Source organism: Temnothorax longispinosus, chromosome 3 (genome assembly GCF_030848805.1).
Source record: "Temnothorax longispinosus isolate EJ_2023e chromosome 3, Tlon_JGU_v1, whole genome shotgun sequence".
Taxonomy (NCBI): domain Eukaryota; kingdom Metazoa; phylum Arthropoda; class Insecta; order Hymenoptera; family Formicidae; genus Temnothorax; species Temnothorax longispinosus.
Window position 1 is genome coordinate 1,976,693 of NC_092360.1, and position 20,580 is coordinate 1,997,272.

At 36.8% G+C, this 20,580-nt stretch overlaps 1 protein-coding gene across 1 annotated transcript in view; it reads left to right on the forward strand.

The window, feature by feature from the left end:
• The window catches only part of Mesr6 (misexpression suppressor of ras 6), a 618,760-nt gene that overhangs the window by 80,065 nt on the left and 518,115 nt on the right, over window positions 1-20,580 (forward strand). The gene's annotated exons all lie outside the window — the stretch shown is intronic.

The window sequence follows — 20,580 nt, forward strand, 5'->3', positions numbered from 1 at the left end:
TTGAACTGTTTCATCGTGCCATCGTGTTCGAATCGTTTCGACTGGCTGGCATCGCTGGCCGTCGTTCACGATCAAAGTGGCCGGCATCTCTTTCATGCGGCACTTGTGGTCTCGTAAAAATTAATAACCGAAACATCGAGCGACAGCAAGCGGTGTATGGAACATCTTCGCTCTTTGGCGGCGATGCTGCTGCAACCCGGTTGCTGTCACTTTTCACGGTACAGCAAGAAGAAGATAAATGTTCAGCCGTTACATGCGACGGAGCATGGCGGAGGAGGTATGAAGCCTACACAAACTCTACATCCGACATCCGACAGACCGGCAGACGGATTTGAAGTCGTGCGTAAATATCACTACCGTTTTAACGCGCGTGTCTCACGTAAGGCAGTTCTGGCCATCTTATAAAACTTACAATTAGTAGTTTAATTTGCAATGTTCTAGAAAATTTAGGATCGAGAAGATATTATTAATAAGTATATTCTCTCTTTAAACAGTTATTATTTTTAAATAATTTAATAAATAGATTAACGTAACGCTAAGTTATCACGATTTTATAATAATTAGGGATAAAAGGCGCGAATTATCGCGAGCTTCAGTGGAAACATAATAATCCATGATTAAAAGAAATGCATGCGCGTTAACGATTGTAGATCCAACTCTTGGTTGATTCGTAAACCACACATTTTTATCTTTAACAAAAGAAGGAAAAGAAATGTAATATATTCATAAAATTGTAACTAAATCTTTCTTTTTTAATTATTTTAAAGATATAATTGTAGTATAGAGATATAGTTCATTTTTTAATCAATTTTATGTGCTATCGAGAAATAATTAAGTTATTCAACTTTCTTAAAAACATTCTCGAAACATGCAAAGATGTTCATGTTTTGAATATGCGTGACAAGGTTGATTGGCGTCAATTATTATTTAATTGACGATAATTTAACGTTTAAAAATCTTTAATGGCATTTGGACGTTAACGCATTTCTATGTTCAAAGATGTAAGATATGAATGTGATTATTTCGAGTCGGTGAACATATGATTGTAAAACGTTTCACCCGAACGACGATATTACTATTTTCTTTGCAGCACAAAGCATTCTATGCGCACGTAGGTTGCAACATCGCGAAGTCTCGAATGACTACAGCCGCGATTCTTGAATTTCGCCGAGTGCCTCGTCGTGGTAGCGTGAGCAAAATGCAAATTCGTCGTATTATAGACGGAAAGAGAAAGAGAGACAGCGAAAGAGAAAGAGAAAGAGAGAGAGAGAGTTGATATATTTATGAAAGCACGCGGAAGCGCGTTGCCACTTTATCGCGAATTATTATTGAACGTAGTTGAATTTATTATATCCTTAAATTAGGTAAGCGATTCAATTATGGAAATGGCTTGTAAAATGACAAACCCAGCAAGCGCTAGAGGCGAGATACCGATCGGAGCTTAAATTACGAGATAAAAATAAGTTACTAGTCAAATATATTATGGTTTATTTACATAGTATACCGCTGTACGATATTTTGTTACAGAGGAAATGATTTTCACGCAAACAGTTGCTTATATTAAACCGCATTCTCTTATTACGCGCAACGCAAGGAAGATTTTATTTCTGGAATTTTATCATTTTGAGTTTCTAGACTTTATGTCTTTTATTGCATATTAAATGAGGTTTAATAACAGTATTTTTTTTTGTTTTGTTAAAATACAAGGACGCGAAGAGCCGCGACTTCAGATTCTCCTCGTTGCGGGAATAAAAGTTGCGGTTTTTTGCACGCGGAAATTACATTTCGCATTACATGTCGCATTTATCATTCTTGAAAAAAATATCTTTGGCGTGCTTTATCGAGTGCCGGATCGAATGACAAGCTTCGAATTGACGGCCTATCGCGCGTACAAAGCGCGACATGCCGCACGTGTGTACACGCGCACGCGTTACGGCATATTTGCTTACCAGACATACCTATATACGTGGATGCACGTGCAGAATACATCCCGCGACTTTGGGTTTTATCTCTCGGTGAACACCCGCGGTTTTACCGTGTGCGATAGTCGGCGAAAAAGATATAGTGAGAGTTATCTAAATCCAACGTCCTAACTTGTTCGGGACAGCGCGAGTTTACGATTTCTATTTGTCTAATAAATAAGATTAGGAAAGAATTTCTATAACGTATAGAAAAATACGGACTGCAGATTAGAGCACGTGGACATTAATCGCGATCTAACGGAAATAGTTAAAGTACTTAGTAATATCAAGAGGATTGGGATTACGCATTCATCTATTGGATATGCATAAGCTACGGGTAGGCAAGCCGTGTCTTATTGTCGTTTTATTAATCGATGCCATTCGGTTATTGAGTAGGCAGTCAATATGTGTCCGTTTTGTCCGTAGGCTGAACTAAAACACCACGTGCAACGCATGATTGGTAGCCCACGTGTGTGACTTTTGTCAGCGTGTCAAGCCAAACCATTGCCGCGGTGGTACGACGAACACACCTGAAACAGTCTAGCTGGCTAGCATAATAGAAATATTTGTAGTATGAATATATTATCTATTGAAATGCATGTTTGAACCCGTCGACATCTGGACAGAACTTTCAGAATATTTTGAATACTCGTGACTAAAATAGTTTTTGGAATTTGGATTTTGAGAAATAAATCATTATAATATTTAAACGCATCTGGATCCGCGTGTGACCCTTACAGACTCTTCCAATCTATATTTAAAATAGTTTAATTATTATTAGTCTGATGACGTTGACCTATGATCTTTCTACGATTGATTGACATCATTTGTTTATTAAAAAATATAACAAAATAATAGATAACTTTTTATAAAGGGCATATTTCATTTTCTCAGGTATTATGATTTAGATTTATTATACATTCCTGGGAACAGCATTTATAATATAGCTAGCAATTGTTCTTAGAATCCAGAAAATTCTCCAGAATGTTTAGCGTCTTCCATAGTTATATTTTATTTCTAATATATTCTTATAGTATTATTTTAAATTTTGTCAACGGCGGATTTGATAAAAATATCAATTATAATATTACATAAATTTTGTGTACTGTTATATATATATTTATATATATGTATATATCTTCAAATTTAAAAATGTTTGACAAAAATGAATATATATATATTACGTTCAGAAATAAATATATATAAATCAAGATAAACAAATTTAAAATTAAATTGAATCATTCTTCCGTAAGCAATTATTTCACGAGTTAATCTTTATGCATTGTCATTTCTAATATTTAGACCATGTGATAAAATATATTTTTTCGATCAATTTTTTGAATAAACGAAAATGTAGACAGTTTGATCGCACGTGCTAGATTCACAATGTCATTCAACATTTTAAACCAGCGACACACAAATGACAGAATTGTTCCAAAACATTCCGACAACCCTTTTAAAGCAATTGTTTTTTACATTATGAATTTTGTTTCCAGGAACGTTAGGTATGACGATAAATCATAATGCTTGAGAAACGGGAAATGTGTGTCTTTCACGTAAGAAGTTAGTCTATGGACAAACGAATTGATTTCCGGTCTGAGATATCCATAAAACGAGGACATAAATTGTCATTAAAACGTTAGCCGCCGAGGCGGGAAAAACTCACATAGAATAAAATATCGCAACGCATCGACCGGACATAATGAATCACCGTTCTAACAAGAATTATCGGCCTTGTTGTCTATGATTATGGCGGATGTAGCTACTAATATTGTCAGAAGCGACGGGTAATATCGCCAACGGTTTAGATAATAATTTACAGCCGCATGATGCATTACGACGAATTATTACAAATCTTTTTATTTGTTTCTTATAACATTCAGTGCATTGTTACATATTGTGTGCAAGAAAGATTATATACAAATGTATTTTGAAAAATTATGCATGTATCGATACACTCTGGATAACTTGTAATTGTATGGTGAAAATCTGTAAATGAACGAACATCTTTTTATATGAGTGAATTCATAGAAATAATTCATAATATTCACATTTTTTCATATTTTAATTTTACTTGCTTATATAGGATATTACGAGTGTAAGCATATATCATAATAAATCGTCTGTAGAAACGTTCAAGACCGAAACAGAATTCCTACAAGAATTGCTTTTGCTATCACTTATTGTTACTTTAACGTGTCTTTTCATGTAAGGCAGTAAATTTACCACCAATGACTGCGATATGCACGCTCCGTAATGCGTCATAAATTTGAATTTCCAGGCGAACTATACGTGAGAAATAGAAAACGATGCGTGAGGTGCCTCGTAATAGAGAGTGCGTTGTCATTGGCGTCGAACTTGGAATTAATTGTGTGTAAACGATCTTGGAGTTACTATGTTGAATTACGTCTTCCCAAATTACACGATATAAAAATCTACGTCCAATCCGGCTCATATAAAAATAAAGCTCAAATAAGCTTTTTATGTTTTCTGTTAATTTATTAACTTTCGTAATTTATTTGTAGACAACGATAAATACGAATAAATCTACACGCAATTATTAACAGTATTATATATCATAAAAAATATTAAAAATTGTATATTTTAAAGTTATTTTGCGCTGTTAAGATCAAGGCAATAAACGTTCGCAGGAAAGGGCAATTAATAAAAAAAAAAATGATCGCGAGATGGTCAGAGTTTCCTAAAAAGAGAGATTCGCATTTTTCTTTTTTCTAAGTTGACGCCAATGTTATTCTGTTATCGATTATTGCGTCTTGTCGTAAAATTACGCCTCGTGCTTCTTTCGCGCAAGTTTTCCGAGTGTCATGCGGGTGTGTCGCGTATACCTCGCGCGTGTTTATACGCACGGCCGCGTACGCGTGGATTCTTTTCAGCTCAGCGCCTGACCTGCCGAGATCACACGGTTTTTCAATCTCGGCTAGACGGAAATTTACCCGGAGATAAGACCGCTCGCGATCGAATAATAAATAAATTATTTTACAGCCGTGCGATTTCACTATTTAGCGATACCGTCGGCCGTTAACGTCCGCCTTAATGTCCTGTTCATTCGTATGCGTCGTGCGTAAACCAAGCTACGGCATGGAATTTCACATGGGCAAATTGCAAATGTCTCGGTAATTTCTGACGGCGTGGCGGAATGGTCTTTGCGAATAGGATGCCTCGAGTTTCAAGTGAATCTTGTCGATCGACAACGTCGTTTGATCCAGACGACTTCAGATTTTCTCAGCACAAATCGGTAATGACCGTAATATCCAAATGTGATAACTGTCCGTTATAACTTATAATGGAATTAACATTGCGGATGTTTACTTTCTTTCTACCTATTGATTTTAGATTTGAATCAATTTAAACGAATTGAACTAATAAATTTTCAATCAAAAACTTTTAAAAATGCTGTAATGGAATTCAGTTTATTACGTAAATGGATGAAATTATCCTTTTTTATCTTATAATATGTATGTGGATATTGCTTTAGTAAATTCTTCCTCGAAGGTTTAGTTGTCAATATATCAGCGTTTGAAGCAGTGCAACTAATTTCATTGAAACTTTTTTATTGAAATTGGAGTAAACATTAATTTCTAAGAATTTGAAAAAAAATATATATTAAATGAAGCAATTACTTTTGGATAGTATCCTATATATTAAATATGTATATTACAACATATACTAATTAAACTTTTTTTAGTTTAAACATTGTTACGCAAAAATATGCATATTGTCAATCAAATCGTTTCGTAATTATTTTAATGCTCAATTACGACGTTTATTGCTTGAGTGTGGTAAAGTCGAATTTGCTACAGCACACACACACACACACACACACACACACACACACACACACACACACACACACACACACACACACACACACACACACACACAAACACGAAGTGGATCAACTTAGTACAGATTTGATCGTGCCGTTATGACGCGGGATACGAACCGTTATGTGAGAAGACGTTAAATTGTGTCATAAAAGTTCCTTTTTGTTTTATCGTCGTGGCAATAAAGTTGGTACTATTACGGGCGGTAAAGCACCTGTTATATTATTCGCAATTGCTGTATCCGAACGATAAATATAATAGCGATTGTCATGCATTACCGTAGTTTACTGTAAATTACAGTGATGCAACTGGGTTTGCTTTCTCGTGGAATCGATATATCTTTACACGTGCGTGTCCGTTTTCACGGTACGCAGTAATAGGATTGTAACGCGAATGGATTAGCAATTAGCATGGCATGTCTCGCAGTCGTTCCGCCATCCCAAAGAAATGCATGACAATAACGGTATAAAATTTATGATAATAACGAAGTCATTACTTTCCCGTTTACGGGAAAAGGATTGTGGCTATAGCCAAATATATCGCTAAATGTGGTATCGTATAAATTATATCGTATAATAGATATAAATCATTTGGCTATAAATTCTAATTACAGTCCAATGACAATCTTGCAACAAAAGTGCGATACTGAAAGGTGTAACGAAACTAGATAAACTTGTTGCGTACGTCACGTCCCCCGCGCAATTTATTTACACATATTACGCAGTAAATAATTATTCAAATAACATTCCGTTTTGTTCTTGAAGAAGCTAACACAATTATTCTCAGTTTCATTGTTGAGATCTTGCAAAAGTATTTCTTTTTACTGATTAATTTTCTTATTAATTAACAACGTAGTACGCCGTAATCAAGCCCGATCTTTTCGTCTCGTAGTTTAGCCGAGATTGATTGCACCTTGCCTCCGCGTACCGCCCGATCTTCCCTGCAATGTACCTGCATCCGCATAGGTAAATATGAAGGTAGTATAGCAGTTGGCAGTTACCTGTTACTTCGGGTTAACTTATGTTCTACGAGAACGCCGATTTTTACGTGGGGGACCGAGATAGGTTGCGGCGCGGACGGAATTAATTATCGCCGGGTGATTAATCCGCGCGCGGACACGCTGTCATTTCGTCTCACTGCGGGGAATCTATTTCGATGCTGCGCGCTGCCTCTCTACCCCACGAGAAAATCGAGAATAGAGAAGGAAACGCGCGTGTTGCAGGGTATATCCTGTAACCTGATGCTAAAATTACCACGTGGGCTTCATTGCCGGACGATTAAGAGAAATAATCGTCGTGCGAGGTATCGCCGGCATGTCGAAGTAGCTTTTAAACGCGCGACTTTTTACAGTTGTGATCTGTGATCATGTACTACCGTGTATGTCATCTGTGTAACGCGTTATTGCTTAAATTGCATCATTATTTCTCACTTTAGTTTTGATGTCGCATTTGTTAGAAAAAAATTACATTGGAGACTTTAATCCATAACTGAGCTCTTAATAATGGATAGAAATTTTATTTTATGGATATAATTGTTTAAAACATATTTAATGAATAATTACATTAAATAACGTAAAGGCTAACAAGGTATGTAAGAATATAATATCGGACAGAGACATTCCGGCTTCAAAACTGGCGTACACCAATCAAATCGTTGATATTTGATTTAAGGCTCCTGGGCTCTTTCCCGACATCTCATGAGATGTGACGTCAGAAGCGAGAAATGTTGAGAATTGACACTTTGAGAATTCTTGCGTATAGTATTTCCAAATAAAAAGATATTTGCTTAAAATAACACTACAGATCACTTCAGCACACTTCGAAAATACTCCGAGTTGAAGTTAAGTCTACCCGGCCCTTTCCCTTGACAGTTAATAAATAGTGTTATTTTAAGCAAATATCTTTTTATTTGGAAATACTACGCAAGAATTTTCAACGTGTCATTTCTAGCTTCTAACGTCACATTCCAACACGGCCGCGACGAGTACCCAGGAGCCTTAATTTGTCATTGAATACTTTGTAGAGCCTGATAGATAAGATCAGTCGTTTCGACACGTGCATTGCGAGTACGCGGTTAAAGAAGATCGCTCAGCCAATAACGTGAGATCCTTATCAGCGAATCATGGCGCATTCCAACGAGCTGTTACAAGTTACGGGACACTGGCAAGTGCCGCCTTTGACCTGTCTCTCCACTGGAATCTGTCCAATGATCAACGAACTAGAGAAACACGCTGCGAATACAGAATCTATCGTTTAATTCTCTATTCCGTAGTCGCAAACTGCGACAAGCGCTGCGGTCTAATAGTGGCGCGTTGCGATAAAATCGAACGCGCGGAATAGTGAAATTAGGAGTAGAAGTAGTATTAACTAACGCAAATAAGTGTTCTGCAAATCTTTAATCTAATGCAGGAAAATTTAATTCATTCGGAGTTTTTTCTGAGGAAAAAAAAACTTTTAAGTCTGAGATAATATTGCTAGAAATTCTGTACAAAAAAGTTTGTTTAATATTTTTTTCTTATTTTTACTGTTTAAATATTAAAAGATAAAATTTAAACTCATATTAGTTGAATAACATTTCGTTATTTTTAACTACCATGTGTGTCGAAATTTATTATTTTAACTCCTCATTGGTTTCGTTAAATTAACGACATATTGAGTATGAGCAGTGACGACCTATAGGAATGGTTAAAAATGACTCAAATTGAGTATAATTTGACACTACCAATTTAACAGTGTTAAAAGCTTAGAAAAATAGATATTTGGTATATTTAAAAGATTATGTTTCGTTTATGTATTTTGGAACTATATAAACTTTCTTAGAGAAAATATAAATTCAAATAAAGTTTATGAAACTTTGAAGGTTTTCCGGGAAATTTCTACTTTTAGGTATCTGTTAACATTAGATCTGGTTTATTTCAAGTGCGATTTTCATGTCGCTCTTTTAGGTCGATCGCGTTTTGGTCACCCATTTATGCTACCGTTATTTATCTTGATTACCGCGATTTCTCTTTTCCACGAGACGCATGGTGATCGACGTCGTACTGCGTGAACGATCGATTATACCAGTGCTATTTGGTGGTTGATTGCGATTTATTATTGTAAGGTATTACGTACTAGTGGTGCAAGAGAAAGGCCAGTTGAACAAAAAGTGCATCATAGTTTTACATGCAAGTTCCTGTTTTGATATGGCAAAATAATGTGCTCGTAAAGATATTGATGACAAATTTTTGCACGTATTAATTTTTTAAATATTAATAATATTTTAATTTAATATTATTTTTAACATTTCGAATTTTAATATAACAATTAAAACACATTTTTAATGAAAATTGGTTTAATAAATAACTCAGTTATATTGGATCGAGTAGAAGAATTTGTGAGAGAAATTATATTTTTCTCTCTTATTTCTTTTCCTCCTTATCTTTTAGTTTCAAATTAGTTCCAATTAAATTTATGATAGAGAAAGAAATGAGTAGAAAAGAAATCAGTTAATTCAAAAAAAATATCTAAAAATTTTAGATAACAATAATTTTTTACAGCAAATATATAACAAATGAGAGAAGCATCTTTGTACTTTTAATAATGCAACAAATATTTAAGAGAAGTTATTCTCTGCGGAGATAAACCCCTCGCGATGATAACACTTCTGAGAACTGCTTAACGCGTTTGCATCACGGTGCCACAAGATTTCATTTTGAGCGAACTCATGCTGCGACCGGATTACAAGCGTGCAATAAACACCATAATTGCTGTTAGCCTTTTAGATGGACCGACGAATAGGGAAAATAAACGCATAACCGACTCGCCGAAGATTTACGTCTCTCTAGTTTCGCTCACTTGCCGAGACTCGCGAAAGTTTCTATATTACCGCCTCTTAAGTCCACGAAATGTCACTCCGCTCGAATTGTACGCGTTGCTCGCACTGACTGATAGGTCAACTCGGAGTTTTCACAATCGGTTATGAGTCTTGTTTGAAAAGGAATGGCTTTTATGAACAATATTAGATTTTCAGTTTACTCACGTTGCATAATCGAGTTACTGTTTAATATTGTTTGCTTATTGGTACATTTTTTGCTGCTTGAATAGTTATTTGATCCGTATAATTGCGTATTATTTAATATGTAAGTAATAGTTTTAATATGTAATATATTTTAACGTTTATTATGTTATTTTATTTATATTGCTTGCAACTATTTTATTTTTTAACATAGCATTATAAATAATAATTACATTTTTTTACAGTTTATTTTTTACAGCTTGAAATGTGTATGTGAGAAATAATTATTTAAAATTATTTGTCAAATTTTTGCTGTGTGTATGTCGAATATATGTAACAATACCATTGTTATGTTTCTCCTCACATTTTTGTTGTTCATTTTCTCATTTATTACACGCAATTTTACGCAATAAGCGCTTTAACGATAATTGCATAATTTTTATGAAAATGTAATGAGATAAAAATACATTTTTATTGAATTATGTAAAGTTTTTTTATTCAAAATTTTTTATCATTAAAACTTTGTATTGCGCTTGCGGATCGTAAGCGCATTATAAGTTCGTTACTTTACGTGACGGCGCTATTAATGGTATTATTTATTTTCCGAGTAATATATAGTGATTTAACGAGGAGTGCGTAAACGGTTTCACGTTCCATAACTTTTATCGATTCGATGGTTCATAAACAACAAGATAGATGGATCACCGTTCGTGATAATGCAAAAGCTAGACTTTTCACCGCGGTAATTTTTGAAAAAATGCCGCGACCTGTCGTAAACGTTAATAAAAGACCTTGAGGATAATAACGAACGTCTGTTGTCCCAAAATAAGTCGTTATTTTCATAAAGAGGGAAAAATTCATTGTCTGGTTCAGTAACCCCCGCTGAACTCGCGTCCGACGTGTGAACAAAACTTCATCTGCCAATGTCTTGTATATTTCTTGCGGTGCAAATATACGTAATTCGTCGAGTTATAAATAATGTCGTAACCAAAGATATATCCATGTCTGTGAACGCGAGTAGTGAAAAATGTGACACTTGTACCTGGTGAAACTGAGCGAGTCGACATTGATGATAATTCGCAGATCTTGAGCACGTACGCGGTCAGAGGAGAATGAGATTTACGTGGAAATTTTTCCGTAAAGAAACATTGTTCCTATGTTTGCATTTTTATTATTTACATAATAAATTTATTTACATAAGATTTTGTGAAATAATTTTAAAAATGCAATGTTTTCTTATTTTTTAGAAATATTTCAATTCCTAATTAGTTTTTAAAAAACTTTAAATATATGTATGAAAATAAAAAAGTAATAAAAATTCCATTATTATTCATCGCGTAGAAAATAAGATTATACTTTAAACAATATGTATAAAATTTATATATACGCATATATATAAAATAACTTATCATAGAATAAAGTTATAAATCTCAAGAGGTGTCGCCTCAATCCGAAAATAATACGTGTATTTTCTTTTCAAATAGGAGGAATTTTTCCAATCTCATCGATGCTTTCGCGTGGCGTAAACATACGCGCAATCATATTATCGACCTATGAATAATATCTCCAACGCAGAGACATTTGTAATTAATTATAGTCGCGTGATCTTTGAGCTATGTATATGGCCGGAAGGTAGACGGAGATCGAAGATGATTAGAAATAAGCTTGTGTAACAATCCCGTTACCGCGATGTCGGAGGTGAATTCACGAGTTGGGGAGGGACGTACTTTATGGATTTCCTTAATTTATAAAGAATTTAAATCGATTTATACATACGTGTGATTACATTCTCTAGTCCGGCTTGCCAATTTGTCACAAAACATTTTTCGCTTGCGCAGAATCCACATATACCTTTCATTTCATGATTTTATAACTTTATGACAGTCATTTATAAATCAATATTTATTTTTGCTTTTATGAACTCTTAGAGAAATTGCAATTAGATTCGATATTCTGAGGCCTTGAATGAACGAAGAGAATTATAATTCACGAAGGATAAAAGTAGTCTGTAAATTCTAATGGACGAGACATTCTCCTCGTGGCTCTGCGAAAAGAATTTACGCATCTCTCTCTCTCTCTCTCTCTCTCTCTCTCTCTCTCTCGATAAATTAAATCGATACTTTTATCCCTCGCTCTTTTCATTCGCGCGAGGAGGTATGCGGTTCGCCAAACGTCAAAAAGTCTCGATGACTCATGCTACGTGAATATGCGTCCGTGACGGCGCGGAGGCGCGACGGGCCCGCCGAATGAAAATCGAGGACCTGCGATAGGAATGTCGGACCTCTAGGAATCCCGGTGTAGCGGTGCAGGGGTCCCGTACGTACGACGCGGCCAGAGTCGTAGCCGCAGTGGGCAGTCTTGGTGCTGTCAGTACGCAAGAAATATAGTCGTACGCATAGGAGCGTGCAACGCATAATGACTACACGCGAAACCACGTATCGCCGCGGGTAGGTACGCCGCCTCGCTAATTATAGGTAATTATCGTTGCCGAGGAGCCCGGACCGCGAGGGTCCTCGCGGGAGAGCGCCGCGCCGCGCCGGCGAGAGAACGAGCACAGGAAGAAGAGCGAGGAGGAAGAGGAGGAGGAAGAAGAGGAGAAAAGAAGGGGCCCGGCTACCGAAATGATCAGGACCCCGGTCTGACCGACAGGTTGTTGTTACCCAGATAGCGCCTATTGAATTATGCTTTTTTTTATCGCGACTAAAAGCGGATCCGCCGTCTGGAACCGTCTGATGAGAATTTAAGGTCCGACTCCTGCAAAAGAGAGACGTAGGAATTCGAGCGGCCCTCGTGGAGAGATAATTAGAGGCGTGCGTATATACGGAACGATACTCAAATGGATATTTAGTGCGTGCCGATCAGGGGAACCGGGGGAAAGGGAGAGAGGCGGTTGGAGGGGTCAGAAATTAAACGGGATGAGAAATTGCTGCAAATTATGCCTCTCGCTCGTTTGTTATTCTGTTAGAGACCGCGTGCGATTCGGATTACATGGAAGTGCGAGTTCCGATAGGGAAATAACTTGTACGAGTCATAATCACAAGACGGCGTACCGGGATACTTTGCTTCTCCGAGATACATATCAAACAACAAGGATCTGCTTTTTCCGCCTGGATTCGGATACTCCACGAGTTTTTATTCCACGTATATATACACTAAATCGTGAATTTATCTCTTCTAATGAATCGAAAATTTATATTTTCAAGATACCGTCCAAAAAATATATTTTGAATAAATGGTAATTGCTTTGCGAGTTAGTTCGTGCATTTATGTAAGGATTCGAGGCGAGGCAAGGGGATTAACCGTACGCCTTTGCCATTAATCTCATTCTCCTTTCTTCCCGGTTAGAAATCGTTATGTAGTCGTTGATTCCTTGAAAAGGAAGACTCTTTGTTCGAAGTGGATTAATAAAAGTTACCGGATGCATTATCTGGGTGAAGGAGGTTCTCAGTGATTCTCTGCCTCTCGGGAAAGAAGAAAACGCGCGCGTCGCGCGGTTCGAAGCACGCGCGAGAAACATCGGAGGTGAGCGATTACGCGCGCGCATAAAAACCGATCGCGTGTGCAACTGCATGCATACGAAAAGAAAACAATACGAGGTGGCGCATTACGACGCTGCTGGCTGGCAGCGGAGATAGTCCCGGTGCCAAGAAAGAGAGGCTTAATGATCGAGCCAGCGCCGTTGATTTACGCACTGCGGCACACGTTGCACCGCCACGGCTTTGTCTTCCGGGATCGGCTTGTTAATAAAATTTTCTGTAATAGCGGACTCCGTCATTTTGTCTTGCCGCCGCCGCTGCCGGCGGCCGCCGTCCGTGCCGGTCGTTTGTTTTATTATTGAAAACCGCCATAAACCGCCTAAGCCGAGAGATAACATTCCGCGTCTATCCTGGTCCCCCCTGGACAAAGACGGGAAGCACGGCCAGGAATCAGAGAGGTGGACGTACGGAGGTCATCGCGGAGGTACGCACTATGCGCTTTCATGCAATCGTACAGTCATCAGACAATTCTAGTCGCGTTTACGAAGTCTATATTTAGTGTCTAAACTAACTATCTTGATTGTGAGTTTAGATAGTTTGTCTTATACTGATCAAGAATTATTTTAGAGATAAATGTTTTGAATTTAAATTCAATTTATTCCATAGTAAAGATTTTTAAGCAATTTCGATTACAGACATATTTCGTCACACATATAAAATCCTAAAAATGAAGATTTTGGAAAATTAAATTTTGGTTGTTACGCATATTATTCCTGTAGCGAAGAAAAAAGGTGATAGAAAAGTTTGTCGGTAATAATTTTTATTTGAAGATAATGTGAAATTAAGTAACTCTTATTTCATGTAGACAAACTAGTAATTTCTTGCAGTGCTTTACAAAGGTAGAGACGCAGAGCGTACATCAGGAACTTATAAAGTAAATTTCTTGTCGGATGCGATTAAAATGAAATTAGGCGGTAGAAAACGTTCTTCTTCTCTCCAGCTGAGGATATAATCAGTGGAATTGGCAAAGTGCATAGCGTTGCAGTTATTTTAATGTTTATTCAATCGCTTGAAAATTATCTATTTGTGAAAAAGAATTAAATTAAGATAATGGCGAGAAGCATAAGATCGCACCGAAAATTCACGGTATACATTATGAGCTTGTTAATACTCGATCAGATTTTACGGAACGTACGTATTTTAGACGTTGATGGCGCGATAGCCGGAGACTTCAATTACACGGTGACATTTCTAACGGTCTCTGTTTGCTGCGGCGGCAAGTCTTTTGAATTCGATCGATGCATGGAATGCGCGATGAAACGCGTTGATGGCGAACACCGGTGTCACTGGTGCGTTAGAACGCATCATTCTGCACGGTACCGGACAATGGCTGGCATGAATGCAAAGAAGCGTGTGCTTCCGTTTTAAGGTTCAGCAGCGGTATCATGAAAGCGGCCTGAGTGTATCTCGCATGTTAACGGTTCACGTACGACGTTTTATATTCTAATGCGAACCAAGAATTTCTAATTTCGTCGTCATTACGGATTCATTGAACCATGAAAGTATGTGCTGAGCTCTGTATATTTGTCTATTCCAAAAAATCTAAAAGATAAAATTACAGAGAAGCCATTTTTTAAGCATTGCGATAAGGGGCTTACAACTATTAGGACCAATATCCATGATTTCTTTTTCTATTAGTTTAATTTATTTTATTTTATTTTCTCTTACTTTTTGTTATAGAGAACAATTAGAATAGTGATAATTTCTGGCAGTATGTGTTCTACAAAAACTATATCAGGAATCGTTCATGAACAATTGCATTACCACTGATTGCCGTTACTAATTACGCGAATGGTGCTGTTAGCTTCACGTCAATTTTTTTGCATACATGCTGTACGATATTATCTGCTATTCTACTACTCAAGTCTCCTCCAATTGAAAAATCTGATAACATCGAAAAATAGGGGGCAGGTGTACATAGCTCCGGAGCGATTTCTTATGTGTGACACTTTTTGGTGTTACAATACGCGCGGAAGGTGCGTGATGGTAGTACGTGCTTCGTTAAGGGTTAAACTATGATGTGTTACCGTGTAAAACGGTGGAATGCCGATCACGCGGCAGCTGCGACTGTGAGGCTTCACGAGGAAGAGTAGGGGGATACTTTTTTTTTTAAAGAAAACCTTTCCCGCGCGTCCACAAGCGCATGCAGGGATAGTGCTGAAAACAACCGGCCTATCATGCGATATTATCGAATGCTAATGGTCTATACAGACAGCTTATTGCATTTTTCGGCAATTTTTAATATAATTCCTTTATTAATGTGCGCCAGATAAATGATGATGACAGTAGTGATCTAAATTGAGAAAGATGTTCAACAGCATGGCTGATGAAACGTGAACAGATTGTGTTGCGCCGTTAATTATATAATATACGCACGATACTTCACTGTTATCAGACGACAGGTTTTCTGTACGCATCTTGAGACAGCTTGCAGACGGAGCATTTACATGTGCGACGAACTTTATTACCCGCGTACGCCAATTTATCAAACGTTCTTATTATAATAATTTTACATTTTTATTAGAACGGTTGTGAAACTATGTAATAATGTTTTAAGCCGATAAAAAATGAATGCAATTCATAAGCACCGTGTACAAATATTGAATTTTTATTTTGTATCTATATTATATATATATTTTTAACAAATAATTGTTAAATATATACATTACAATTCTAATATTATGGCGCATGTTAAAGACAACATATGCACAATTCATAGAAAAGTACACGGAAAAAAGGTTTTGGTGCAACAGCAAATCTATTTGTTAAATATATGGGACAACTAACATTTTTCGCTGTGAGAACTAATTAATTTTGCAATAATAGCAAAACCTTTTGTTGCAATAGCAAAAAGTTTTGCTGAACTTTGCTATTGCAGCAAAAGGTTTTACTATTATTGCAAAATGAATTAGCTCTCGCAGCAAAAAATTTTAGTTGTCCGTATAGTATAGCAAATCCCTTTTTTCCGTGATATCAATTTTTATAGAAATGTGCTAATCAACGAAAAAATCAAGACAATTTACGCATCAAAGTTGCTATGAAACATCATGCAGCCGTTCGATTATACGTGAGATATTTATGAAAGTGTCAAGTTTGCGTCGGCGAGACTTTTGGTCCACAAAGTCAGGACTCAGGCGAGAGATGCCCCGGTTTTGTCATAATGTTGCTGATATAGATCGTCGCGTCGCTTCGACTGTAATTAAAGCAACAAATTCCGATGTATACCCGCAGGCACGTTGGCGCTCCGTGTCCGAAGCGTTTCCTATCGCACGGCGATCGGCAACTCCTTGATGGATCGGTACAGGTGCGTGCAAGAAGTTACGGGCGCGTTTCCGATCACCCGCATCGAGACTCGCACCGCGTGGCGTAGAATTATTTACGAGCGCGGCGACCGATATTCATAATTGTCGGATAAATGCCGACGAGCCAATTAACGCCATCCTCCTCGACGTGCAGCGCGCAGCACAATCGCGAAACCGTCCGCGTCCGTTCCTCTCTGTCGCCATCGTGCCGCCTTAACGAGACGTTATCAATCTGTGCGGGTTAGAACAATTATGGGAACGAGAGCACCTTTCCGATCGTTACGTTGACGTGATGTTAATTTATTATGTAGAAGCATCGCACGAAAATCCATTAATCGCGTTATGTAATTTTAACATATGTTATAATGAGTCGGTATAAATTTTATTTACGATGATTATATGAAGAGTATATACCAATAGGTAAATGAGGATGTTGTAAATATAAAGTTTTGCATTTATTATCTGTTAACATATTTGTTAACATGTCATCTCATATTGTTTATTTATCTCCTGCAATATGTTAACTTATATTGCTTAATCGGGAATATTCGGTTGGAGAATATCGTCGAGAGAAAAATGAAGAAGCAAAATCTGATGCCGTAACGATCCTCTTCATTAATTTTGCAGCTTTAAGTAGCAGCGTAAGATGACTGTGTTTTGATAAAACGCGAAACGGTAAAGCGGTAGAAAGGTAGAAACAGCAATCTGTCGTTTGCTAATTGGTTCGAATACCGCGTAACATGTACTTACCTCGTCCGGCGACGTTATAGAGAAACGGTTGTTCATTACCCGATTTTTAAATTCGGAATTCGTCGGCCGCAGATGCCGCGCTGCGTGTACGTACGCGTGTATGGACGTGCGAGACGCACATGGCGACACATAGGCGCGATCGAAAATTGCGATCGAGCGGGCGCGACATTTAGCCGGCCACGAGATCGTAGCGCGAAGATTAAGGCGCCGCTTGTGCGTACTTACTTGCGAGCTCGTGGAATAAGCGTGCACATTGACACGAGGGAGCTCGCGATAATTGGAAGTAAAGGAGGATAATGACAGTGCCCGGCCGCGGCGGTCTCTTGCCCGTTGACGGTCACGCTTTTGGAGAGACGTGTCGGCTACCAGAAAGCAGCGGATCCAATAAGTACGTGTGACTTCGCCTCAGGTGCACCGAGTAATGAGCGGTTCTGGAGACACGTCACAAATTTGCCATATCACTACGCGTTGCACCTGGCACATGACCGCTCTTAACAAGGTCGTGAAATAAGCCGATACGCGCCCTCGATCGGTTCGGACGTTTTTAATAATGCGAAAAATGTAACAGAAAATGAGCTCAATATGCATAATGAAATAATTTTTATTCAGTTAACTGGAGTACTTTTAAAACTATTTCGACGTTTTAAGGACTCAAGAAATCAAGATAAATATCGATTGAGTTTCTTAAAAAACATCGGTGCATCTGAAGCGAAGTGAGACAGTTTTGAAACATATTTTACATGACAAATAATTTATATTCAAAATTTAAATTTGCTATCAAGAATTTTCATATGCGCGCGTATAAATGTTCAGGATATGCCCAAAAGAAGCGTAACGGAAGTAACGTGTTTAATAAATAATGTAAGCGGATGTCGTTGATTGACAGAGAATTGTCAAAGTCGCCGCACTCGAGCTTGTCGTTCAAAGATTCAGCGATCTTTATCAGAACCCTTTTTTTTTAGATCTGCTACACGTTATGCAAAACCAGGGTGGCATTACCGATATCATTTTACAGGAAATGACTTGGCTCATTATTTTAATGACTGTACGTGGGCTACCACTCTCTCATGTACATAAATGAACGGGGGTTACTAATTTTGTTTTTCTTCCATTATCAAGTTGTGCGGTTACGAAATCGGGAAAGAAATAGTTTGATATTATTATTGAAAAAATTGCGGTAAAAGGATTATATTTTGTTGCATCTCACTAAACATTAACTTATTTAATCTAATCATTAGAAATCGAAAATTTCACAGATACTGTGGATTTCTAAAAACAAAAATAACTGATTTTTATGTTTAAATATATATTGGCCATTCTTTACACTTGCCAAATATCATATCTATTAAATTTTAAGTAAGTTGCTTTAAAAAGGAAAATTTATTTAGAGAACCGTCATTTTCACTGTGCGTCCATCTCACTTATTTGCCACTATTTCTCTTATCGTAACTAGTCTGAAACTTGTGATCTTTGGAGTGATGTTTCCTCGATTATGGGTAGCAAACGGAGATAAATTGTTCGTAATTGAAACTTTGAATCGAAGCAATCGTGATAATCACCTGTACATTCAGTATCTCTGATGATGTCTCGGATTATCTCGTGCAAAATTGACTGAATCGGTTGTTTTGCTCGCAATTTTTTTTTAAATTTATGTCGATAGAAATGGATTGATTCTGGCGTTCTCGATCTTTGCACATCTCGTATGACTTATAATTTATTTGCTGCAAGTAATGTCGTGTAGTAATAAGCATTGCATAGTATGAATGATGATCACTATTCTGTTTACAGACTATGTAACATTATTGCATTACGGTATAGTTTTATAAAACCTGCTTTTGACCAGATAATCGCTACGTGTTAACTTAATGATTGTATACAATGTATGTAGAAATTTCTATTCAAATTCTCACAAATGGAGTTGAGACTAAATTTAGAATGCATCCACATTATTCGTGAATTTTAATTTAGTATATATATGTATATATTAGTTTCTTATAATTGAATAATTTATAAGTAATAAATGCATAATTGTAAAGAACTTGATTCGACCAAGTATCAAGTACATAAAAAAACCATTTCGAACGTATCGAAATTATTTGTTAATACTTTGAAACACATAATCAAAAATTTGACAAAATGAAAAATATTCAAAATTTTTATGAGAAATTGTATGAAAAATGACGATAATTGATGAATAGCAATTTTTGTTGAAATGTAAAGAAATAACCGGAAATTCTATTAATTGCAACTGTCATTGTTTAATTTGTCTACCCATATATATAAGCTGTGATCGTGATTTACACAATACATAGTTTGCTACTTTACTACCATGGCAATCTGGTCGATAGGAGTTCCGCACGGTTGTTTCCGGTAATTACAAATTGTAAATAGTTGTCTTGTTACGTGTGTACATCGCGTATATGTACGGCTATTTACGTTATATAAGTTTTATTCCATTCTCTCAGCTCTTATCTCACGGTTATAATAAATAGCTTCCTTCTTCCTCGTATGCAGAGATATTTTAACGCAGTTGCCCAAGGCTGTAAATATTTAATTTTTTATGATTATTATTTACCATTTTTGCGCAAGTCTTAATCGAGGCAACCTAGGACCTGCGCGTTTACAGCCTGATGGCCTTGGCGAAGTTAACTCGCAGCCGTTTTTTATGTTTATCGTTCATCGACATAATTATAACGTTATGGCGCTACTTTTTAATCGTATGCAAAGTTTTATTTCGGTATAAAAACCGATAACGTATAATCTAAAATCTAATTTGTCAATTAAGCTTGATTATTATGATAATTAGCGACTATAAAAATATTTCTCTATAAAACTGTTTTCATGTCTTGCTGGCGTTTGCTTATCTATGAATTTATATTATACGTATTCAATTGGTATTTAGTTAATTATTATCCGCTATAGGGGAGAGTGGGGGAAATACGGACACCGGGGTAAGACCGGATACTGCCATTTTGGTATTTTTTTGTCATCTGTACCCTTTCGCATGTCGTCTGGATTATTGTACAAACATTTTGATATCAGCGCCGTTCGCGAAAGTAAGATGTTGAAAATGTTAATCAATTCAGAATACAAAAATCACGCGAAAATACAGTATTATTTATTTGTATCATTACAAATATATATTCACGCGCGATTTATATCTGCGACACACCGATATAAACTCTTAAAG